An 18,797-nucleotide genomic window follows, 5' to 3' on the forward strand; every position below is an offset into this window, starting at 1 on the left:
TTTTTATGAGAGAGAGAGGGAGCACGAGCTAAAGCACTTGGGGACATGCAAGTACAAAATGTTTGTCAGAGGAATAGCAAACATGTATTCAAAATATTAGTGCAACTCTCTTGAATTTGTGAAATTTTTCAAAGTAAATAATATGGGGAGTTCCCACTATGGTAGAGTGGGATAAGAATCTGGGTGCAGAAGCACGGGCTGCTGCAGAGGTGCAGGTTCAATTCCTGGCCCAGTGCAGTGGGTTAAGGGATCCAGCTTTGCTGCAGCTGCAGCATAGGTTGTAGCCACATCTGGGATTCAATCCCTGGCCCAGGAACTTCCATATGCTGCAGGTGTAGCCAAATAATGATAATAATAATTTGGAAAATGCATATACAAAACAAAGAGAAGAATTTGTCTGGATAAACAATGTAAAGAAATATGACTCCTACTGTTGTCGATAATACCAGATATAGTTCTTATTTTCATAATAAAATTTTTTTGGCCACACCTATGGCTTGTAGAAATTCCCAGGCCAGGAACTGAACCCTTACCACAGCAGCAACATGAGCCACTGCGATGACAATGGCAGATCCTTAACCTACTGCACCACTGGTAATCACTACTTTGTTCTCTATGTCTGTGAATCTGCTTCTTTTATATTTACTACTTTGTTGTATTTTCAAATTCCACATAAAAGCAATATTCAATAATTATCTTTCTCTGCCTAACTTATTTCACTTAGCCTGATGAGTGGTCATTTCTGTTCTCTCTGAACAGAGTCCTCGTGCTCCTGTTAAGAATCTTTTTTTTTTTTTTTTTTTTTTTTTCTCTGCTAGAATCTTATGGATGTCTTGGGTGTAATCCCCATTGGCTTTTAAAGCCAGATGTTTTGGCAGCTCATCCATCAGATGTAAGTCTTAAAATTGGGTTGCTAGATGTTGGTTCTGAACCTTTTAATACTCTGGAAGAAGCTGAGAGTTATGAGTTTCCTCCCAATTAAATGTCACCATGCCAGAGGTGGGGTTATTCTGTGTCTCAGCTGCTCCTACCTACTTTGATGTGTGTATTTTCTTATTTACTCTATGTGTAGGAGTTTCTCAACTAGCTTCTAGGTTTCTTTCAGAGAGAATTTCTTCATGTGTACTTGTAGATTTGGTGTTTCTGTGGGAGGAGGTGAGCTCAGGTGCCGGAGGCCAGCTCCGGCTGTCAGAGAGTATACACTTTTCCCAAAGGAGAGGGACGTGTGTCGGCTTTTGCAATGGAGACAACCTCTTTGTCCCTTCTTTCAGGGTGCTGGACTGCTCAAATTTTATTGGCATAAGTGGTTGATTATATAGACAGTTTTTCACTACAGATTACATCATGGTGTTAAAAGTACATTGGTTAACTATTAGGCTTTGTTTTTTGATCACATGTTACAGTAGCAATATATCACATTCTAAAATCTTCAACTTAACTAAATTTAATGAGTACAATTCAAGGACAAACAGGTGCAGCATATCATGTGGGAAAGAGGAGACTCAGCACAAACCATTTCATGGCCAGCCAATTTTTACAAGTTTACAAACAGAAGAATCTGGCATTTACAAATCTTGTTTTTAGACTAATGTCTATTAAAGCGTTATGGCAGGAAGACAGTATGAGAAAATATAAATCAACTTAACTAGCTACTGCTTAGAAGCTTTTAAAATCAAGGACAAAACTCACAGCTGGGTTTCTTTTGATCAAGAATAATATATATCTAACTTCTATGAACCTCATTAAAATCCTTACTCTTAAATTTACTGTATAACTAGTTAGTAGATAAAAACTATGTTTTAATTAAGTTGGATTTAAATAGGGGAAAGTCCTTCAGGATGAAATTCTTATTATATTATTGTTGTAATTTTGTTAAATCACAAATCACCACAGGAAAATAAGAATGGAAAATAAGAATAATAAGCAAATAATCAGGAAACACTGAAGAAAAAAACTGAATAACAAATAAAACAAGAGGAAATATTAGGTCATCTAAGAAAAATACATGTTCTCTGGTGCAAACATGGAAATTGTTTTCCCAGGAAAGCCCCAGTTCTTCTCCATCAACCTCAAAATGAGAGCTGTGTAACCTGAGGCCTGCCCTTGGCTTGTACCATACAGGCAGGCTTTCGTCCTGACCAGAAGCCCACCTTTGGCATGCACCTTCAGGTAGGCTTTTATCCTGACCAGAAGCCCACATTTAGCATGCACCATTCAGGCAGGCTTTAGCCTGACCAGAAGCCCACCTTCAGCTTGTACCGTTCAGGTGAGCTCCCTTCCTTGGTCAGGAACCTGCCTATAGGTTTTTCTGCCATCAGGCAAGGTCCTTTTCTTGAATTCCTGCGTCTTCTCGGCTCCCCACACTCAGGAGATTCCTATGTATTTGTCTTGGATTGGAAGCTTTAAAGACTTTTAATTATCTCTTATAGAGGTCTGGGGGTAAACAACCTCTTGTGTTGGTTAACCAACTCAAAATTACTATAACCAACCTCTTGCAATTCTTTTAGACTTCCATTTTATTTATAAAACATTTTCAGTCTTTTCAGACATTAGTTCTTTGTTGAAAGTAGGAAGGAGTGGGAAAAATTAGTATCAGTTATCTGTCCTTTTGTTACTGAATCAAACTTGACTCTGCTTGCTCATGTGCAGTAAAGCCAATCTCCTGACATCAGGTTGTGGTGAAGGAAAATACAGCATTTATTATAAGGTAACATAAAAGAAGTTCAGGACAGCTAGTGTTCCAAACTCCCAAATGGGTTTCAGCAAAGCATTTTTAAAGGCAAATTGAAGGAGGTGGGGTGGTCAGTGATCAGTTTGTGCACAATTCTCTGATCAGTTGATGGTGAGGAAACAGCAGTTTCAGGAGTTAATATTATTAGTCCTTAGGCACTAGTAGATCTGGGGGCTAAGTGCTCATGGTCATCAAGTAGTTAATTTGATGAGGGTTTTAGAATCTGTAAAACATTTCAGGAAATGTGCACCAGATTGATTATGGTACTTCAGAAAGGAGATAAAGCAAAGGATATGGGGGGAGGTCTGTCCTCAGAGGGCCCCATAGTGTCCTACTTGGTTACACTTTTATCAAGAAAGCTAATATTGGCAGAAATTGCAATATAAAATTCTAAAAATAGATTTCAAAATGAAATTGTAAAAATTCTAAAAAATGGCTTTGAGGGTATAACTGGTACAGTGTAGTACTTAAGCTTTGATTAACTGTAAGAATTTGAGACAATAAATATTTCTGTACCCTAGTTTCCTCATTTGTGATCTGGAGATAATAATGCCTACTTAGCACAATGATCAAAACATGTGTTATATGTATGTATATATGTGTATGTGTCACACGTACATACCTTTGTTGCAATATATGTGTATATAACACACACACATATATATATAAAATATATAAGTACATATAAAACATCTCACACAAAGTACTTAGTGAATGATATTCTAACATAATAGTATTAATAAGTATTGCATGTTTTTAGATATATAGCACTGCTGATATTGAATGTATTACTGGAAGGGGGACCCCTTCAAGGGTGTGAGAGTGGGCTCTTGTCTAACACTCAGAAATGAATTGCCTGAGGAGATATACATATTGACAAAGCAAAGGACTTTATTGGGAAGGGGCACCTGGCAGAGAGCAGCAGGGTGAAGGAAACCAGGAGAGTGGCCCTACTTTGCAGCCTCAAGTTTTATGGAGATGGAATTAGTTTCTGAGTTGTCTCTGGCCAGTCATCTTGCTTTCCCCATATTCAGTTTAACTCAGGGTCCTTCCTGGTGGTACGTGCATCTCTCAGCATGAGGGTTTCTGTGAGGTTGGCAGGACATTATGTGGAGTGGAGTCTCCTCCCCACCTATGGCCTTTCCTGAATTCTCCTGGTCAGTTTTCAGAGGCAGCCCCATGTTCCTTATTAGGACCCCCTGTGATGAGAGAACTTATACAAATTGTTAATATTTATTATCATGCCTGGCCAAGACGGGGGGTTTCTGTCAGTTGTTCCCTAAGAAATGTACACTGCAGGGAGGTTTACAAACTAACGAGTATTCTCTTTTCTCCTGGGGATGGTATACTTTTGGGAAAGAGTGTGTGAGTAGAAGGTACAGGTATGGATCAGTGATGATTCATAGTGATTGAAAAGTATAAACTATAGGAAATGAGTCTGGAACTGCTATTTAGGAGGGATGCTCTTTGGTGGAAAGGAGTAATAAATGTCAGTGTGTGTATGGAAATAGCAAACTGAGGAGAGAGGTTTATATTTGGTCTAAGTTGTTCAAACTAGAGAGAAGAGTGAGATAGGAACCTTGAATACCCTCAGTGTGGAACTCAGTTTCCCTGGTTGTGCCCCTTGGCATTCTCCATTTCCCAGCTCCCACACCTCAGCTCTGATTTTACTTTGGTTGGGCTCTTATAAATTTGGGCAGACCCTAGGCTCAGTCTCTGCTTCTAGTCTCCAAGGTATTGTTTGGTTTCTGGTCTTAGAATTTCTCAGCATGACTGTGTATGTCCTTATTATACATGTACATAAGGGGTGTGTGTGTGTGTGTGTGTGTGTGTGTGTGTGTGTGTGTGTGTGCATGTAGACATATGACATATGAATGTGCACATGTATTTATTTTTATCATTACTAGGGTTTGGTAAAGGATACAGAGCATTTATATTATGTTCCCAGTTCTCATTCTTGAAACTAGGAGTCCTTTAGTTAGGATCTTTTCTATGATGCTGTGGTCAATGACAGAAATAATCAAGGTGGATACAGGCAAGGATAAAACAGGAAATAAGAGGTAAGTGTATCACAATATGTAAGTGGAAAGAACATTTTTATTAGTAAAATAGTAAAGAGGAAATTTTGTTCTTAATAGTGTATCATTTTATAGTTGTAAAGAATCATAAAATATCAAATCCCTTAACAAAATCTCCCACCTGCCATAAAACCCTGGGTACAAATTTATATTTTTATTCAAATGATTCTGCTTTTTGTGGGGAGAGGATTATAGAACCTAACAAATCTCTTCTACTAAATAAAATAGCTAGAGTGAAGAGGAGAATTTTTTTCTATGAACATAACTTGAACTCTGTTATGAAATCTTACTAGAATGAGCTGTGTCAGTGTGGAGTCCAATTTAATCATTACCTCATTTGTCTCCTGCTAAGTCTTTGCTTTCACCTTCCTTCATTCTTAGAAAAAACAATCACTCTCATTTTTATAGAGGTTTTAGGTGTTTCCTCCAGAGCCATATCAAACATACTGGAAATCATGTACATTATGTGAAAGAAATAATAAAAAGTAATAACCTCATTCATGAATATATAAAATAAGGAATGTCACTCACTTGCTGGATCTACAAGGACTAAGTCATTGTTGTTGCTGACCTACACTACACTGTGAAAGGAATTCAAGGACAAAGAACAGGAGTAGGCACTCTGCTTTGGAAAAACAGGCAAAATCGGCCCTTAGTTAGAAATTTTTATGAACCTGGATTCTTGTATCTTCCCATACTTAGATGCACTAAAATCAATAACTGAGATATCTGTTCCTTTTGACTAGCAATAACCTTTACCAGTATATATGCTTAATTTGCATATACCCTTTTGCCAAAATCCCATGTATACTTTTCTCTCCCTCTGCCTCTTCAGAGCAGTTCCTCAGAGCTATCTGAAAGGCTGTCTCCCAGCCTATTATCCTCATTAAGTCCCCTGAATACAACTGAAACTCACAATTCTCACATTGTACATTTTTACTTCAGTTGACAAAAAAAGATTTATTAACATGAGTTTATGAAAAAGGAAGATTCCAATACAACTGGTTTAAATATATGTGCTCTAAGTACATAAATACTAAGGTGGCTGGCAGATGTACAAAAGCTGCAGTGGTGTTTTGTCTTAGAAAGCCAGGTTTGAGACTAACCCTACTAAGAAATGAGGCGTTGTCATCATCATAGTTATTAATATTTAGAGAGCGCTTCATATGTGTCCATGGCCCATGCTAAACATTTGCCATGCATTATCTCACTTAATTTTCACAATACCAAATTAGGTAGATACTCTAAATGACTTCGTTTATTGTCCTTATTCTGCACAAGAGGGAAGGGAGGCTTGGAGAAGATAAGCAGCTCAAAGCATGCCAAAGCGAGCACATTGCCCAACTCCAGAGGGCGCCATCACATCATAGCCTAAGAGATGAAATCCTTCAGAGCTGAGAGTTCACACTTTGCACAATTATCACAGTGGTCCTGCTGATAACATGCAGGAATAACACTGAAATCCACATATTTCTGATTCCAGATTCTACTAATTAGAACTGGGCTGTAGAGCCAGCTGGAAGGGAAAAGTGCAGTTTTAAATCCTAGATAACAGAAAAGTGATTTCTGTTAACAAGTCTCAAACTGGAATCTGAAGGGAACTTGTATTATCTCAGGATCTTCTGATTTAGAAGTGAAAAATAATCATACCCACCATTTTTCTATCATGCAGGCAGCTGATAAGTATTCAAACGTTTTACAGCAGTCTTCAAAGCTGTAATCCAGACAAGGACTCTAATGTAGGTGTAAATGCTATAATGAGTTCCTTTAATTCTGAGTTCATGACAAACCTGATTTATGTTTAATTCCATAGTATTGTTGAGAGGCAAAATCTAGAGAGTCCCCCATGTAGTTTTCTTAACAATGACACACTGGGATTATTACTTTATGTACTGTATTTCAGGATTTTTGGTATATTTCCATTGAACCTTGAGTAGACTGGAAGCATGCAATGAATGTGTTCTTATAATTTACTCCATTATGTTTCCTGATTAGCTATCTAAATCTTTGGTCTTTTGGTTTTCACATTAAACTAAATAATTTACACAATGCTCCAATAGCATTCATTGTCTTTCTGAGCTTAAAATAGACAATAAATACTCTGATATTTTAATTAGGTACTTCCCTTCAAAGGTATTTCAGCAACAATATAGCAAAGCTGAATAATAGATGACAGTGACTTCAGATGTCCCCATCCCTTCAATTGCACCACAATATACAAAACAAAAGTATAGGATGAGAACAATGTTATTGACTCTTTTTCCTTAAACTGTACCTTGCTATTCTTTCCCTATAGCTATTCCAATTCACTCAGTGGTTTGCTATCCTTCAGTAGTGCAATGATGTCTGTCAATGTACCTGCTATCTTCATAGTTATTTTCTAAACCATTTCCATTAGAAGAGGATATGAGATAATAGTCCAGTTTTCCCAACCTCTTGCTTTCTCTTCTTTGTCTCCCATGCCTGATAGCTGTGTGCTTAGGGCACTGGGTCTGGGCTGCCACCTAGGAACGTGGAGCCAGATGACACTACTCTGAGAGCATGGAGCTGAATGGAAGACTTCATAGGTTGCCATCTTGGCCATCCTTTATCAGATCAGGGCAAATCATCCAATTGCGTTGTTGATTCAGGAAGGCTAAGCAGAGAGGGAGAATCCAAGTGGGACACCATAGGTTGAAAAAGTAGGAAAACCAGGTAAATGCTAAAGAATTTGAAGCAAAAGTGTGGGCCAGATCTAGGAATTACTAAAATCTTGCTGTGATAAAGTTATATTACACTGACAGGCAAGACATGATTCCTATCCTCAAAAAAGAGAACTACAATATGGAGTGACATGTTAGAAGAGAGTTTTGCACAAAATATTGTAAAGGAGCTTAAACTTCTTGAGGTAGATGAGGGCAGGAGAAAGGTCATGACCATGTACTAGGGAGGAAGATGTGGGAACTAGCTTAGAAAAATAAATGAGATTTAAATAGACAGAAAATAAAGAACATTTCAGAAAAGGACAACCTAGTGCAAATTAACCAAGTTGTCATACAGCAGATGGAGAAGACAAAGATCTTACTTTATTACTTTATTTTACTTTATTTTTATCTTTTTAGGGATTTACCTGTGGCATACATTTGGAAATTCCCAGGCTAGGGATCTAATCAGGTCTGTAGCTGCTGGCATACACCACAGCCACAGCAACACGGGATCCAAACCACATCTGTAACCTACACCACAGCTCATGGCAATGCTGGATCCTTACCCACTGAGCAAGGCCAGGGATTGAACCCACATCCTCATGGATATTAGGTTTGTTACTGCTGAGCCATGGTAGGAACTCTGAAGACAAAGATTTTAGAATGACTGAATCCCAAGGTGAGAATGGAGGAGATCCCACCTGTGAGGTGGGAATGATTCAGGGCATAAAGGGATATCTGTTCTACATTCACAAGTTAGAACTTTGTGAGTAATGGGAATCATTAAAGATTTTAAGGTAGGGTGGAGAGATGATCAGATTTGTTATTCAGGAAGACCACTTTTGGTGCCCATGTAGAAGATGACTCATAAGGATCTGACATAAGAGAAGGGACTAATTTACAGGCATTTGCAATATCATCTAATCAAGAGATAAAAAGGATCTGAACAAGAGAGCAGCAATAGTAAGTGAAGGATATATTTGCAAAATATCTTGGAAGTAGAATTTTGAAAATGGGTCGTAGGTGGGCACCAGATTTTGGATGAGTGGAGGGAACACAGGAGGACAAAAAATTTGGAGAGTGCTTAGGGGAAATAAACAAAATGAATTGGGTTTTAGGTTTTTTTTTTTAATTTTAAGAACTCTAGGACATTGAGGAAGCTATATCCAAAAGCAGAATAGATCTGAAGAGAATGGTGATCCTAAAGATGAATCTGCATGTCACCAGCTCCTGAAGAGCAGTAATTAAATCCATAGTCTGGATGGTATTAACTAAAATAATGTGAAATATATTCTGGAGGCGTAATGTATAGTATGCTGATTGTAGTTTACAATACTGTATTATATATTTGAAAGTTGCTAAGAGAGTAGATCTAACAAGGGAAAAAACATAATTATGTGAGGTGATGAATGTTAATTAAACTGGCAGTAATCATTTTCATAGTATGTATGCATATATGTGTGTGTATGTATAAAATCATTATGTTGTATACCTTAAACTTATACAATGTTATATGTCAATTGCTCTCAATAAAAGTGGAAAAAAATCAATAAAAAAGAGGAAGTCCAAGGATTAAACCATGGTAAATGTTAATATTAAAGGGGATAATGGAGAGAGGATTGTTATGAAAGTGGATTGTTGTGAAAGTTTTAGAGCAGCAGTGTTCAATATTGCCTATAGTATCTGAGAATAAGTGACTTACTTACAAAGCATTGTTAAATTTGATAGTAGTGACCTTAGCTTAGAGCATTTCAGAGAAGGGTCAATTTTCGGTTGGAGAGTGAATGAGAGGTGAAGAGGTCATGATTGTGACTATTCCATTTTTCTAGAAACTTGACTATGAAGAGAAGGAGGAAAAAATTTATAACAGTTAGATGAGATATACAGGCCATTTATTATCTTATTTAATGGATAACAAAACTGAAGCTCTGAGAGGTTATAATTGACCCAACATCAACCACCAGCCACTAGCAGACCCAAAATGAAATTCTTGATCTTCAGATTCTGAATTCAGATTCCTTTCTACTTGCCTACCTGAGTAACTGAAAGATCATCCACTGTGTTGGTATGATCATAATCAGTTAGTATGAATATGACTATAGCATATTTCATCCAAAGGTAAAAGTCTTATGATGGAGGGGATGGTAGAGAAAATGAACAATCATTTCTTCTGTTGGTGTGAACTTGTGAAATGTTGACAGCAAAACCCTTTTAAGCCTCATTTGACATGTTCTCTTGGCTAGGAGTGAAGGTTCCAACAGCCAACTTCTGTCTTCCTCCTTCGCTTTACCCCTGACAGGACTGTGTTCCTGCTGTGATTTCAATTCATGACCTCACCAAGGATGATAAAAAGTAAATTGCATTCCAAGATATCCATCTTAAATGCTAATTACTTAGCTGCCTAAAATCTTTGTCATTTAGAAAACATGCATTGGATGGAATCTGACTTCCTTGATTAAAGACATACATTTTATCTGAAGTTTTCTTTAGAGATTAAAGCAACTATTCTTGCAACAATGCACAGGCTGTTGGAGTCAGAACAGTCATCCCACACTAATAAGGGTTATGTTATGTTATTTGCTTTCATGTAAAGATAAACCTCATATGGAGACATAAAGAAACTAGATTCATACCATCCTCTTTACATAATTCTCTAGATTGATCAATCTAGAAAGCAAATTTAGGGAAATATTCTCATTTACTCTTAGTGGGAGTACAAATTAGTACCTTTCTAGAGGACACTCAGAAGTTTATTATTACTATTATTTTTTTGTCTTTTTGCCATTTCTTGGGCTGCCCCCGTGGCATATGGAGGTTCCCAGGCTAGGGGTCTAATCGGAGCTGTAGCCACCGGCCTACGCCAGAGCCACAGCAACGTGGGATCTGAGCCGCGTCTGAGACCTACACCGCAGCTCACGGCAATGCCAGATCCTTAACCCAATGAGCAAGGCCAGGGATCGAACTTGCAACCTCATGGTTTCTAGTTGGATTCGTTAACCACTGTGCCATGACAGGAACTCCAGAAATTTAAATGTACATATCCATTGATGTGGTAATTCCACTTATAAATATTTATCCTAAGAAAATAATTGCTAAACCATGGCCATCGAGTTTTAAAAATTGTTCAAAAGTAAAATCTGTAACATATATATGTATGAACTATGCTTAAATTTTGGTATAGTTCTTTTATGAAGTGTTTGCTCCTGATAAGAATGATGATTTAGGGAGTTCCCATTGTGGTACAGTGGAAATGAATCCAACTAGTATCCAAGAGGATGCAGGTTCGATCCCTGGCCTTTCTCAGTGGGAGGGAATCTGGCGTTGCCATGAGCTGTGGTGTAGGTCACAGACATGGCTCGGATCTGGCGTTGCTGTGACTGTGGTATAGGCCAGAAGCTGCAGCTCTGGTTCAACCCCTAGCCTGGGAACTTCCATGTGCAGTGGATGCAGCCCTAAAGAAATTAAAAAAAAAAAAAAAAATGGTGATTTAGAGCTATGTCTATTTCACAGGTTAATGTTCACAATATATTGTTATGGGAAAAAGGCAGTTTATAATCTTTTATGATTGGCACAAATATCACCTCTCTCAGAACATTCCTTCGTTGTGATTACCTCATCCTGTCATATCCCTAGTCAGTGTACCTGCCACTTCCCTTTTCATTCATTCTTATGGAATGCCAACTACATGCCTTGTGCAAGCCCCCATTCTTGCATTTTTACATTTTAATAATATATTTATGTATCTACCCCCAGAACAGAAATTCCTTGAAGGAGGAATTTATTTTATTGCTTTATTTGTCTTTATTTCCAAAGACATTTGGTACTTGATAAATGTTGACTAAATGAATGAAAGAAAAGAAGAAAGAATGTAGCAGAAAGTGAACATAATACCAATATAAGAACTCCAAAGAACCTTGTTGAATCACTTGAATTTTTGTAACTTAGAAGAAATAGTTGTGACCCTTCATAAGTGGATCTTATATATTCCTCGATATTCTCAATGCAAGTATGTGATGTACTTTATATGCAACTTTAGATATATACATCAATTTATGTATGTATATTTGTAACCTCTTTGTTTATTGGGCTTTATTTTCTACAAACTGTGGTCTCTCCAACCATTTCCTCCTCTACCACCACCAAATTACTTGGTGAAGAGCAAGAAGAGTATGAGGATACTAGGGCATAATATACCTAACATTTAATTTCTGGAATTATTGAAAGCTTATATATATAATATATAAGTTTATATATTAACACATATATAATATATATATTTCATGTTTCATGGAAAGTATTGCATTACGATGTCATGCAAGAATTTTTCTGCTGTCCAAGTGTCTTAAATTTAGGAATTAAAAAGTCACATATACAAATAGTCCAAATCCAGAGAACTGCCTAACTGTGCAGCATTTATCCATATAGTTTACTGCAAAATATTTGTTCAGAGAATTGGCCTAGCATTGCTTCTGTTCTTCCAACTGTCTTTTCCCTCTCTTACTCCTCATACTTAATATAAAGAGAGATTTGCAAGAGGGGAGGCTGCCTTTGGGAAGTATGATGCAGGGTATCTGATGATACTGTGCCCCCCTGCCCATAAGATCTTCTGGTGTAGAAGGGTGATGAGGGGTGTTAGCCTTCACTGCAGTGAAGGGTCCCAGTAGAACTACTTGTAAAGTGGGTTAGAGGAAAGGAAGGCTGGCATGTTATCCCCTAGTTAGGCCTTTTCCTAAACAGTGAACCTACTAATTTGCTTCTTTGTTGACACAGCACCAGGGAAAAGAGAATCAAAAAAGGAATTGCCTTGGGGAGAGAATTCCCAGAAAAAGATGGGCCCAAAGCTGCTTCTCTCTCTGCAGGTACAGAGGATGAATTCCACATGGGGTTATGTTACCCAGGATGTGATCAAAACACAGTGACTGCCGAGGCCTAGAGTTGCTGCTGTGGAGAGGGTCCCTTATTAAGGGCAAACTGGAGTGACCACAAGTCCATAGGGAACCTACAGTCTGTGCTTTAGAAAAGTGGCCCTGGATATCAGCAGAGAGAACTGAGACCTCACTTAGGTGAAGAACATGTCAATTTTCCTCTTTCTTCTTTCTTACCCTGACCTGGCAGATGGAGTGTAATGACGTGTGTGAGAAATCGTCATGCCCCATCCTACCACAAGCTGCTAGAACCACAAGGCAAGCCTGAATTAGTACTGGCAAGGAAATGGGGAAGGGGAAGAGCACTGAATCATATATGAAATTGAACTTTGAAAATGAACAGTGCCAAAGCAATCATGAGAAAGAAGAACAAAGCTGGAGGGATCATGCTCCCTGACCTCAGACTATGCAATAAAGCTACAGTAATCAAAATAGTATGGTACCAGCACAAAAGCAGACACAGAAATCAATTAATAGAATAAAGATCCCAGAAATAAACCCATGCACTTATGAAAAATTTATCTATGACAAAAGAGGAAAGAATATACAATGGGAAATACAGTCTCTTCAACAAGTAGTGCTGGGAAAATTGAAAAACTCCAAATATTGTATATAAAAACTAAGTCAAAATGGATTAAAGACTGGAAACCATAAAACAATGAGAAGAAAATATAGGCAGAATACCCTTTGACATAAATTGTAGTAATATATATTTTAGATCTGTCTTCTAAGCAAGAGGAAACAAAAGTAAAAATAAACAAAGTGGACCTGGTTAAACTTAGACGCTTTTGCTCAGCAAAGGAAACCACTGACAAAATGAAAAGACAACCTATGGAATAGGAGAAAATATTTGCAAATGATATGACTGAAAAGGGGTTAATATCCAAAATATAAAAACAACTTGTATAATTCAGTATCAACCCCCCAAAAAAACATCCAATTTAAAAATGGGCAAGAGGACCTGAAACCCAGCTGCTGCCATGTTTTTCCGTATATCTTTGCTGAGTGTGCGTAAATGTCCTGGCTCTGTATTATCTCTACGTTAGAGGCAATGTACTGTTTCTTTGCTACGAGAATGTGTTGCTTCCTTACAGCTTTCCCAGGCTCATTAAATAAAAATAGCTCTAAATAAGGTTACATTAGAAAGCACTTGTCACCCATTAGTAACTCTTTTTAAAATGAGCTAGAGAAAAGCACAGCTTTCCCCTGAGGATGAGGGTGACTTCCCTGTGGAGATGGATGCCAAAAATGGTGCAACAGGTTTAATGAGGAGTCTCAGTGGTTGGGATAAAAAAACTAGAAGTTCCCATTGTGGCTCAGTGGGTTAAGAACCTGATATAGTACCACCCAGGATGTATGTTTGAGCCCTGGCTTCACTCCTTTGTTTAAGGATCTGGCATTGCCACAGATGCGGCTTGGTGTTGCTGTGGCTGTGGCATAGGCTCCAGCTGCAGCTCTATTCGACCCCTAACCCAGGAACTTCCATATGCCACAAGGGCAGACCTAAAAAAGGAAAACTTTTTCCCTAACAACTGCCACACGATGATACTATGTTAAATGCACTTTTCCTCTTGACTAGATTCCATAACATCTTAGTCACTTTTGATTTTCAAAAATGTCTTAGTTGAGACATTTCAAAAATATATAGGAACAAACCTTGTTCATTTTTTCTTTTTAATCTTTTTATTATGTAAATATGTAATATGTACACATCTTTTAATGTGGGAGATATTAGCTTATTCTGCATATATGAAGTGTGTATACTTTAAAAAAAAGTAATATGGATTTTTTGGGGGGAGTTTTTTTTTAGGGCCACACCTGTGGCATATGGAGGTTCCCAGGCTAGAGGTCTAATAGGAGCTAAAACTGCCGGCCTACACCACAGCTACAGTAATGCCAGATCAGAGCCACATTTGTGACCTACACCACAGCTCACGGCAATGCTGGATCCTTAACCCACTGAGAGAGGCCAGGGATCGAACTCACAACCTTATGGTTCTTAGTCAGATTTGTTTCTGCTGCGCCACAATAGGAACTCCTGGGTATTATTATTAATACTATTATTTTCACATGTCTTTAGAGACTACTTATAACAATTTTATGAATCATAATTTACTCCCCTATTGTAGAATGAAGATATCTTTTGTTATTATATTCATTCATTTTATTTTTTAGACTTCACAAATAAGTGATAACCTACAGTATTACCTTCTCTGTCTGACTTATTTCATTAAGCATAATACCCTCCAGGTCCATCTCGCTGCAAATGGCAAAATTTCATTTTTTTTAATGGCTGAGTAGTATTCCATTATATCCTCCCCCTGCTTGATTTACTAACTTGCCTCTGGCTCTGCCAGAGCTGGAGCAGGAGAGGAAAGAGAGAGAAGGAGCAAAGCAAAACAAAACAAAACAAACTCTTATTTGTGAACTGGTATTAGTCTCTCTGGGGGTATCAGGTATTCTGAAGCTGATCTTTTTCTGATAATCTATTTCTGGGGGATCTTCAGAGAACCCCATTACTAGGAGCTTTCTTTTCCATAGCTCTCCACAGGCACCACCCCCTCTGAGTTTATGCAATCTATCCCACATGGACTCCTTTTTAGGGGGTCATTCAGCCCCTCAAAATGCTCTTCTCGGCTGGGTTTTTTTTTCCAAAATGACCAAAATCCACCTGTCTTCTAGAGGATCTACATCTTGGGATGTACTGCTGAATTCTGGAAGTCCAGGCCATTCCTGAAGAAGTCCTTGTTCTTTGCTTTGTCACCAAAGGCTGCTCCAGCCAGCTTCTCACATTTAGAAGAGCTTATGATCCTACTTTTTCCAAACTCCTGAGAAACATGTCTCCCTCTCAGTGATTCCCTAAAGCCCCCCGCCCCTTCCTAAGACGGGGGTGTTATACCATAGTACTCAGACTACTCTTCTGAAGAAATCTTGGTGTTAAGCTCTGTGGTTCTATGGTCAAGGGCCCCTCCTGCGTGACAGGCTAAGATTTGCTGGACTGGATTTAGAGGTCACCTTAATAAAGTTTTGCAAACATTGGTTTTACTCCCTGGAATATGTATTTTGTTTGTTTGTTTTTTGTTTTTTTGCTATTTCTTGGGCCACTCCCGCGGCATATGGAGGTTCCCAGGCTAGGGGTCGAATCGGAGCTGTAGCCACCGGCCTACGCCAGAGCCACATCAATGTGGGATCCGAGCCGCGTCTGCAACCTACACCACAGCTCACGGCAACGCCAGATCGTTAACCCACTGAGCAAGGGCAGGGACCGAACCCGCAACCTCATGGTTTCTAGTCAGATACGTTAACCACTGCACCACGATGGGAACTCCTGGAATGTGTATTTTAAACCTTTTGTTTATAGCTTTGTAACATCAGCCATTTTAACGTAAGTTCCATTTTAATGTAATTTTGCATTGTTTGGCCAGAAACAATAGAAATTCTTACCTGTCCTGCTCATACTTCCCTCTGCCTTCCACCAGAGGTTATATTTCCTCTTTTGTGGCATGAAACATTAGGAAGGTCCATCCTAGTAATTGGCCACCTGGTTGCATGAGATCTTACTGATGAACCACTGTACCATAGGGTCTCTTGGGGTCTGACAACTGCTCAGGGCTGGGAATCTTTGTGAGGACATAAGCCCCAGTGTCTGCGGTCCAGTGGTCCCCTCAGAGGGGACTGTCTTATTGGGTGGTATGTGCCATGCTTGCCTCCCCATACCTGAGGAGTTGCTTCTCTCCTAGCTGCTGTTTCCTTTCTCGCTCTAAGTCTCCAAATAGTCTCCTTAATGGTTCAGTATTTAAGGAAACAAAGCAGAACAAGGCCTAGGTCTTTTTGAAGAACATGATAGAGGGATTTATAGACTGAAACAAACATGAGTAGCTCCATAAATTAGGTAAGTATATATTATAGTAAGTACTAGGAAGGAAAAGTACAAGGGCTAGCTATAAAAATATAAAAGGAGGACCTAAATTAGCTTTGGAGTGGGGGTAGGCATTAGATAATGTTTTTCAAGGACTTTATATTAAAGCTGAGACCTGACAAGCTAGGGGAAGAGAGAGTCCCAGACAAACAGACTGGATTGGTTTTAGTTTCCTTGGCTGCTATAGCAAATTACTACGAACTTGGTGGCATAAACAATAGAAACTTAATCTTCCATAGATTGGGAGGTCAATAGTCTGAAATCAAGCTGTAGAAAGGGCTACACTCCATTTAAAATTCCTAGGAGAGAATTCATCCTTTTTCTTTTTCAGCTTCTGGTAGTTCCAGGTTGTCCTTGGCTTGTGGCTATACTATTCCAGTCTCTGCCTCTGTCCTCATCTTGCCTTCTCACTTCTTTGTCTCTTATAAGGACTCTTGTCATTCATTGGATTTAGGGCCCACCCAGATAATACAGGATGATCTCATCTCAAGATCCTAAACTCTATTATAGCTACAAAGACTTTTTTTTTTTTTGCTTTTTAGGGCCACTCTTGTGGCATATGGAAGTTCCCAGGTGTGAATTGGAGCTGCAGCTGCCAGCCACAGCTGCAGCCACAGAATGCAGGATATGAGCCGTGTCTGCAACATACACTATAGCTCACAGCATCACCAGATCCTTAACCCACTGAGCAAGGTCAAGGATTGAACCCATATCCTTATGGATACTAGTCAGGTTCTTAATCCACTGAGTCACAACAGAAACTCCCAAAGACCCTTTTCTGTTGAGTAAGGTCACATTCACAGGTTCTAGAGGTTAGGGCATGGATATATCTTTCTGGGAGGAGGGGCACTATTCAACCCTCTATAAGGACTAACAGTGCCAGGTCCTTGAAGTTGTCTTGCCTGAACTCAGAGTAGTCCATCTCTGTATCACTCCTTTAGCATGCCATTTGGTATTATCTTTGGTTTTGGAGCTGTTTTGTACCTCCAGTTTATACATTTATTGAAGGTAAGGACTTTACCTCTGCTACTTTGGCATCCCATTCTCACCTTCAGTGTTCAGCAGAGCATGTGCACTTGAGATTCTTGAGCTCAGCTGCAGATTCAGAATTGTGGTCACTCCAGCTTTTTGGGGACAAAAGAAATGATGAGTTTTGTAGCTGAAATTACTAAGACATCGTAAATGAATGAGACTGTCCATGTGTGGAACTCTTTTCTAGGAGGAAACAATTTGGATGAGTGTTCCTGATAAGATTAGGGAGCTTCTTAGCTCCCAGCCAGGGACCTAAGGTACTCCTCCCAAAAAAGAAGGCATCAATTTTAAGCATAATTAATGAAAAATAGGCTATCATCTTGGAAATAGTGACATGCCTATTTTGCGGGTATGTTGTAATGACAAGACTTCAGAAACAGTTAAGGAACATTGAAAGAGCAAATGTTTGGGAAAAGTTTGTGATTGCTAATCTATCATTGTAGAGAAGCATAGAGACACTGTGTCTGGCAGATGCAAGTTTATAATCACTTTAAAGCTGTACCACCTAGTGGAGTAGGGCTAAGGCTCAGACCATCAGCCAGGTTCCTTTGTTTAGGGTAGTATGCTCACCATGAATCTTCTGGTGATAAGTCAGTTTCCCAGGTAATTTGACAACTGGATGTGAGGTGAGAGGGGTGGTGGGGAGGACTGTGTCTGCACAGTAGATATGGGTATGCCAGTCACCAATAAGTTTTAATTTCTGTATGAATTATATTGACCCTTGTGGCAGTATCTTGTGAATTTGGATAGCATGACTCAGTTCCTAGAATGTGACTGATCCCCAGGCAAAAAAATAAAAGAATCCAGGAGTTTCCAAAGTGGCTCAGCAGTAATGAACCTGACTAGTATCCATGAAGATGCAGGTTTGATCCCTGGCCTTGCTCAGTGAGTTAAGGATCTGGCGTTGCTGTGAGCTGTGGTGTAGGTCACTGATGCGACTTGGATTCTGCATTTCTGTGTGGCATAGGCTAGCAGCTGTAGCTCCAATTCAACCCCAAACATGGGAACTTCCATATGCTGCAGGCATGGCCCATAAAGAAAAAAAAGAAAAAAGAAAAAAAAAGATCCAAATGTCCATACTTGGGAATAGCTCCTAATCTTTTGGTTGTCTCTCTGAGACGCCAGTCTCAAGCATTCTGCATCTGTCATAGCTACCTGTAAAGTCTGCTATTTAGGAGGGTGATTCAGTAGCAATCAGGAAGAGGAAGTAGCAGCCCACAGATTTGAGATCCCTGATGGTAAGTCTTGACAATTTATTGATTGTGGAAGAAAGGAGTCAAAGGAGTAAGGAAAGAGAAGGTTGTTAGGGAAGGTGGACACAATATTTTAGATAGAAGGATGCTTAGAGCTAAGGTTTCTGATGTTGCTTGAATGATAGTTCATTTTTTCTTTAAAGGCATGGAGATTATCTGCAAATTTAAATCTGTT

This window comes from Sus scrofa, chromosome 9, assembly GCF_054392235.1.
Source record: "Sus scrofa isolate SSC_HxYL_T2T_F1_AM1 chromosome 9, Sscrofa_HxYL_maternal_Yorkshire_Landrace_v2.0, whole genome shotgun sequence".
NCBI classification, from domain to species: domain Eukaryota; kingdom Metazoa; phylum Chordata; class Mammalia; order Artiodactyla; family Suidae; genus Sus; species Sus scrofa.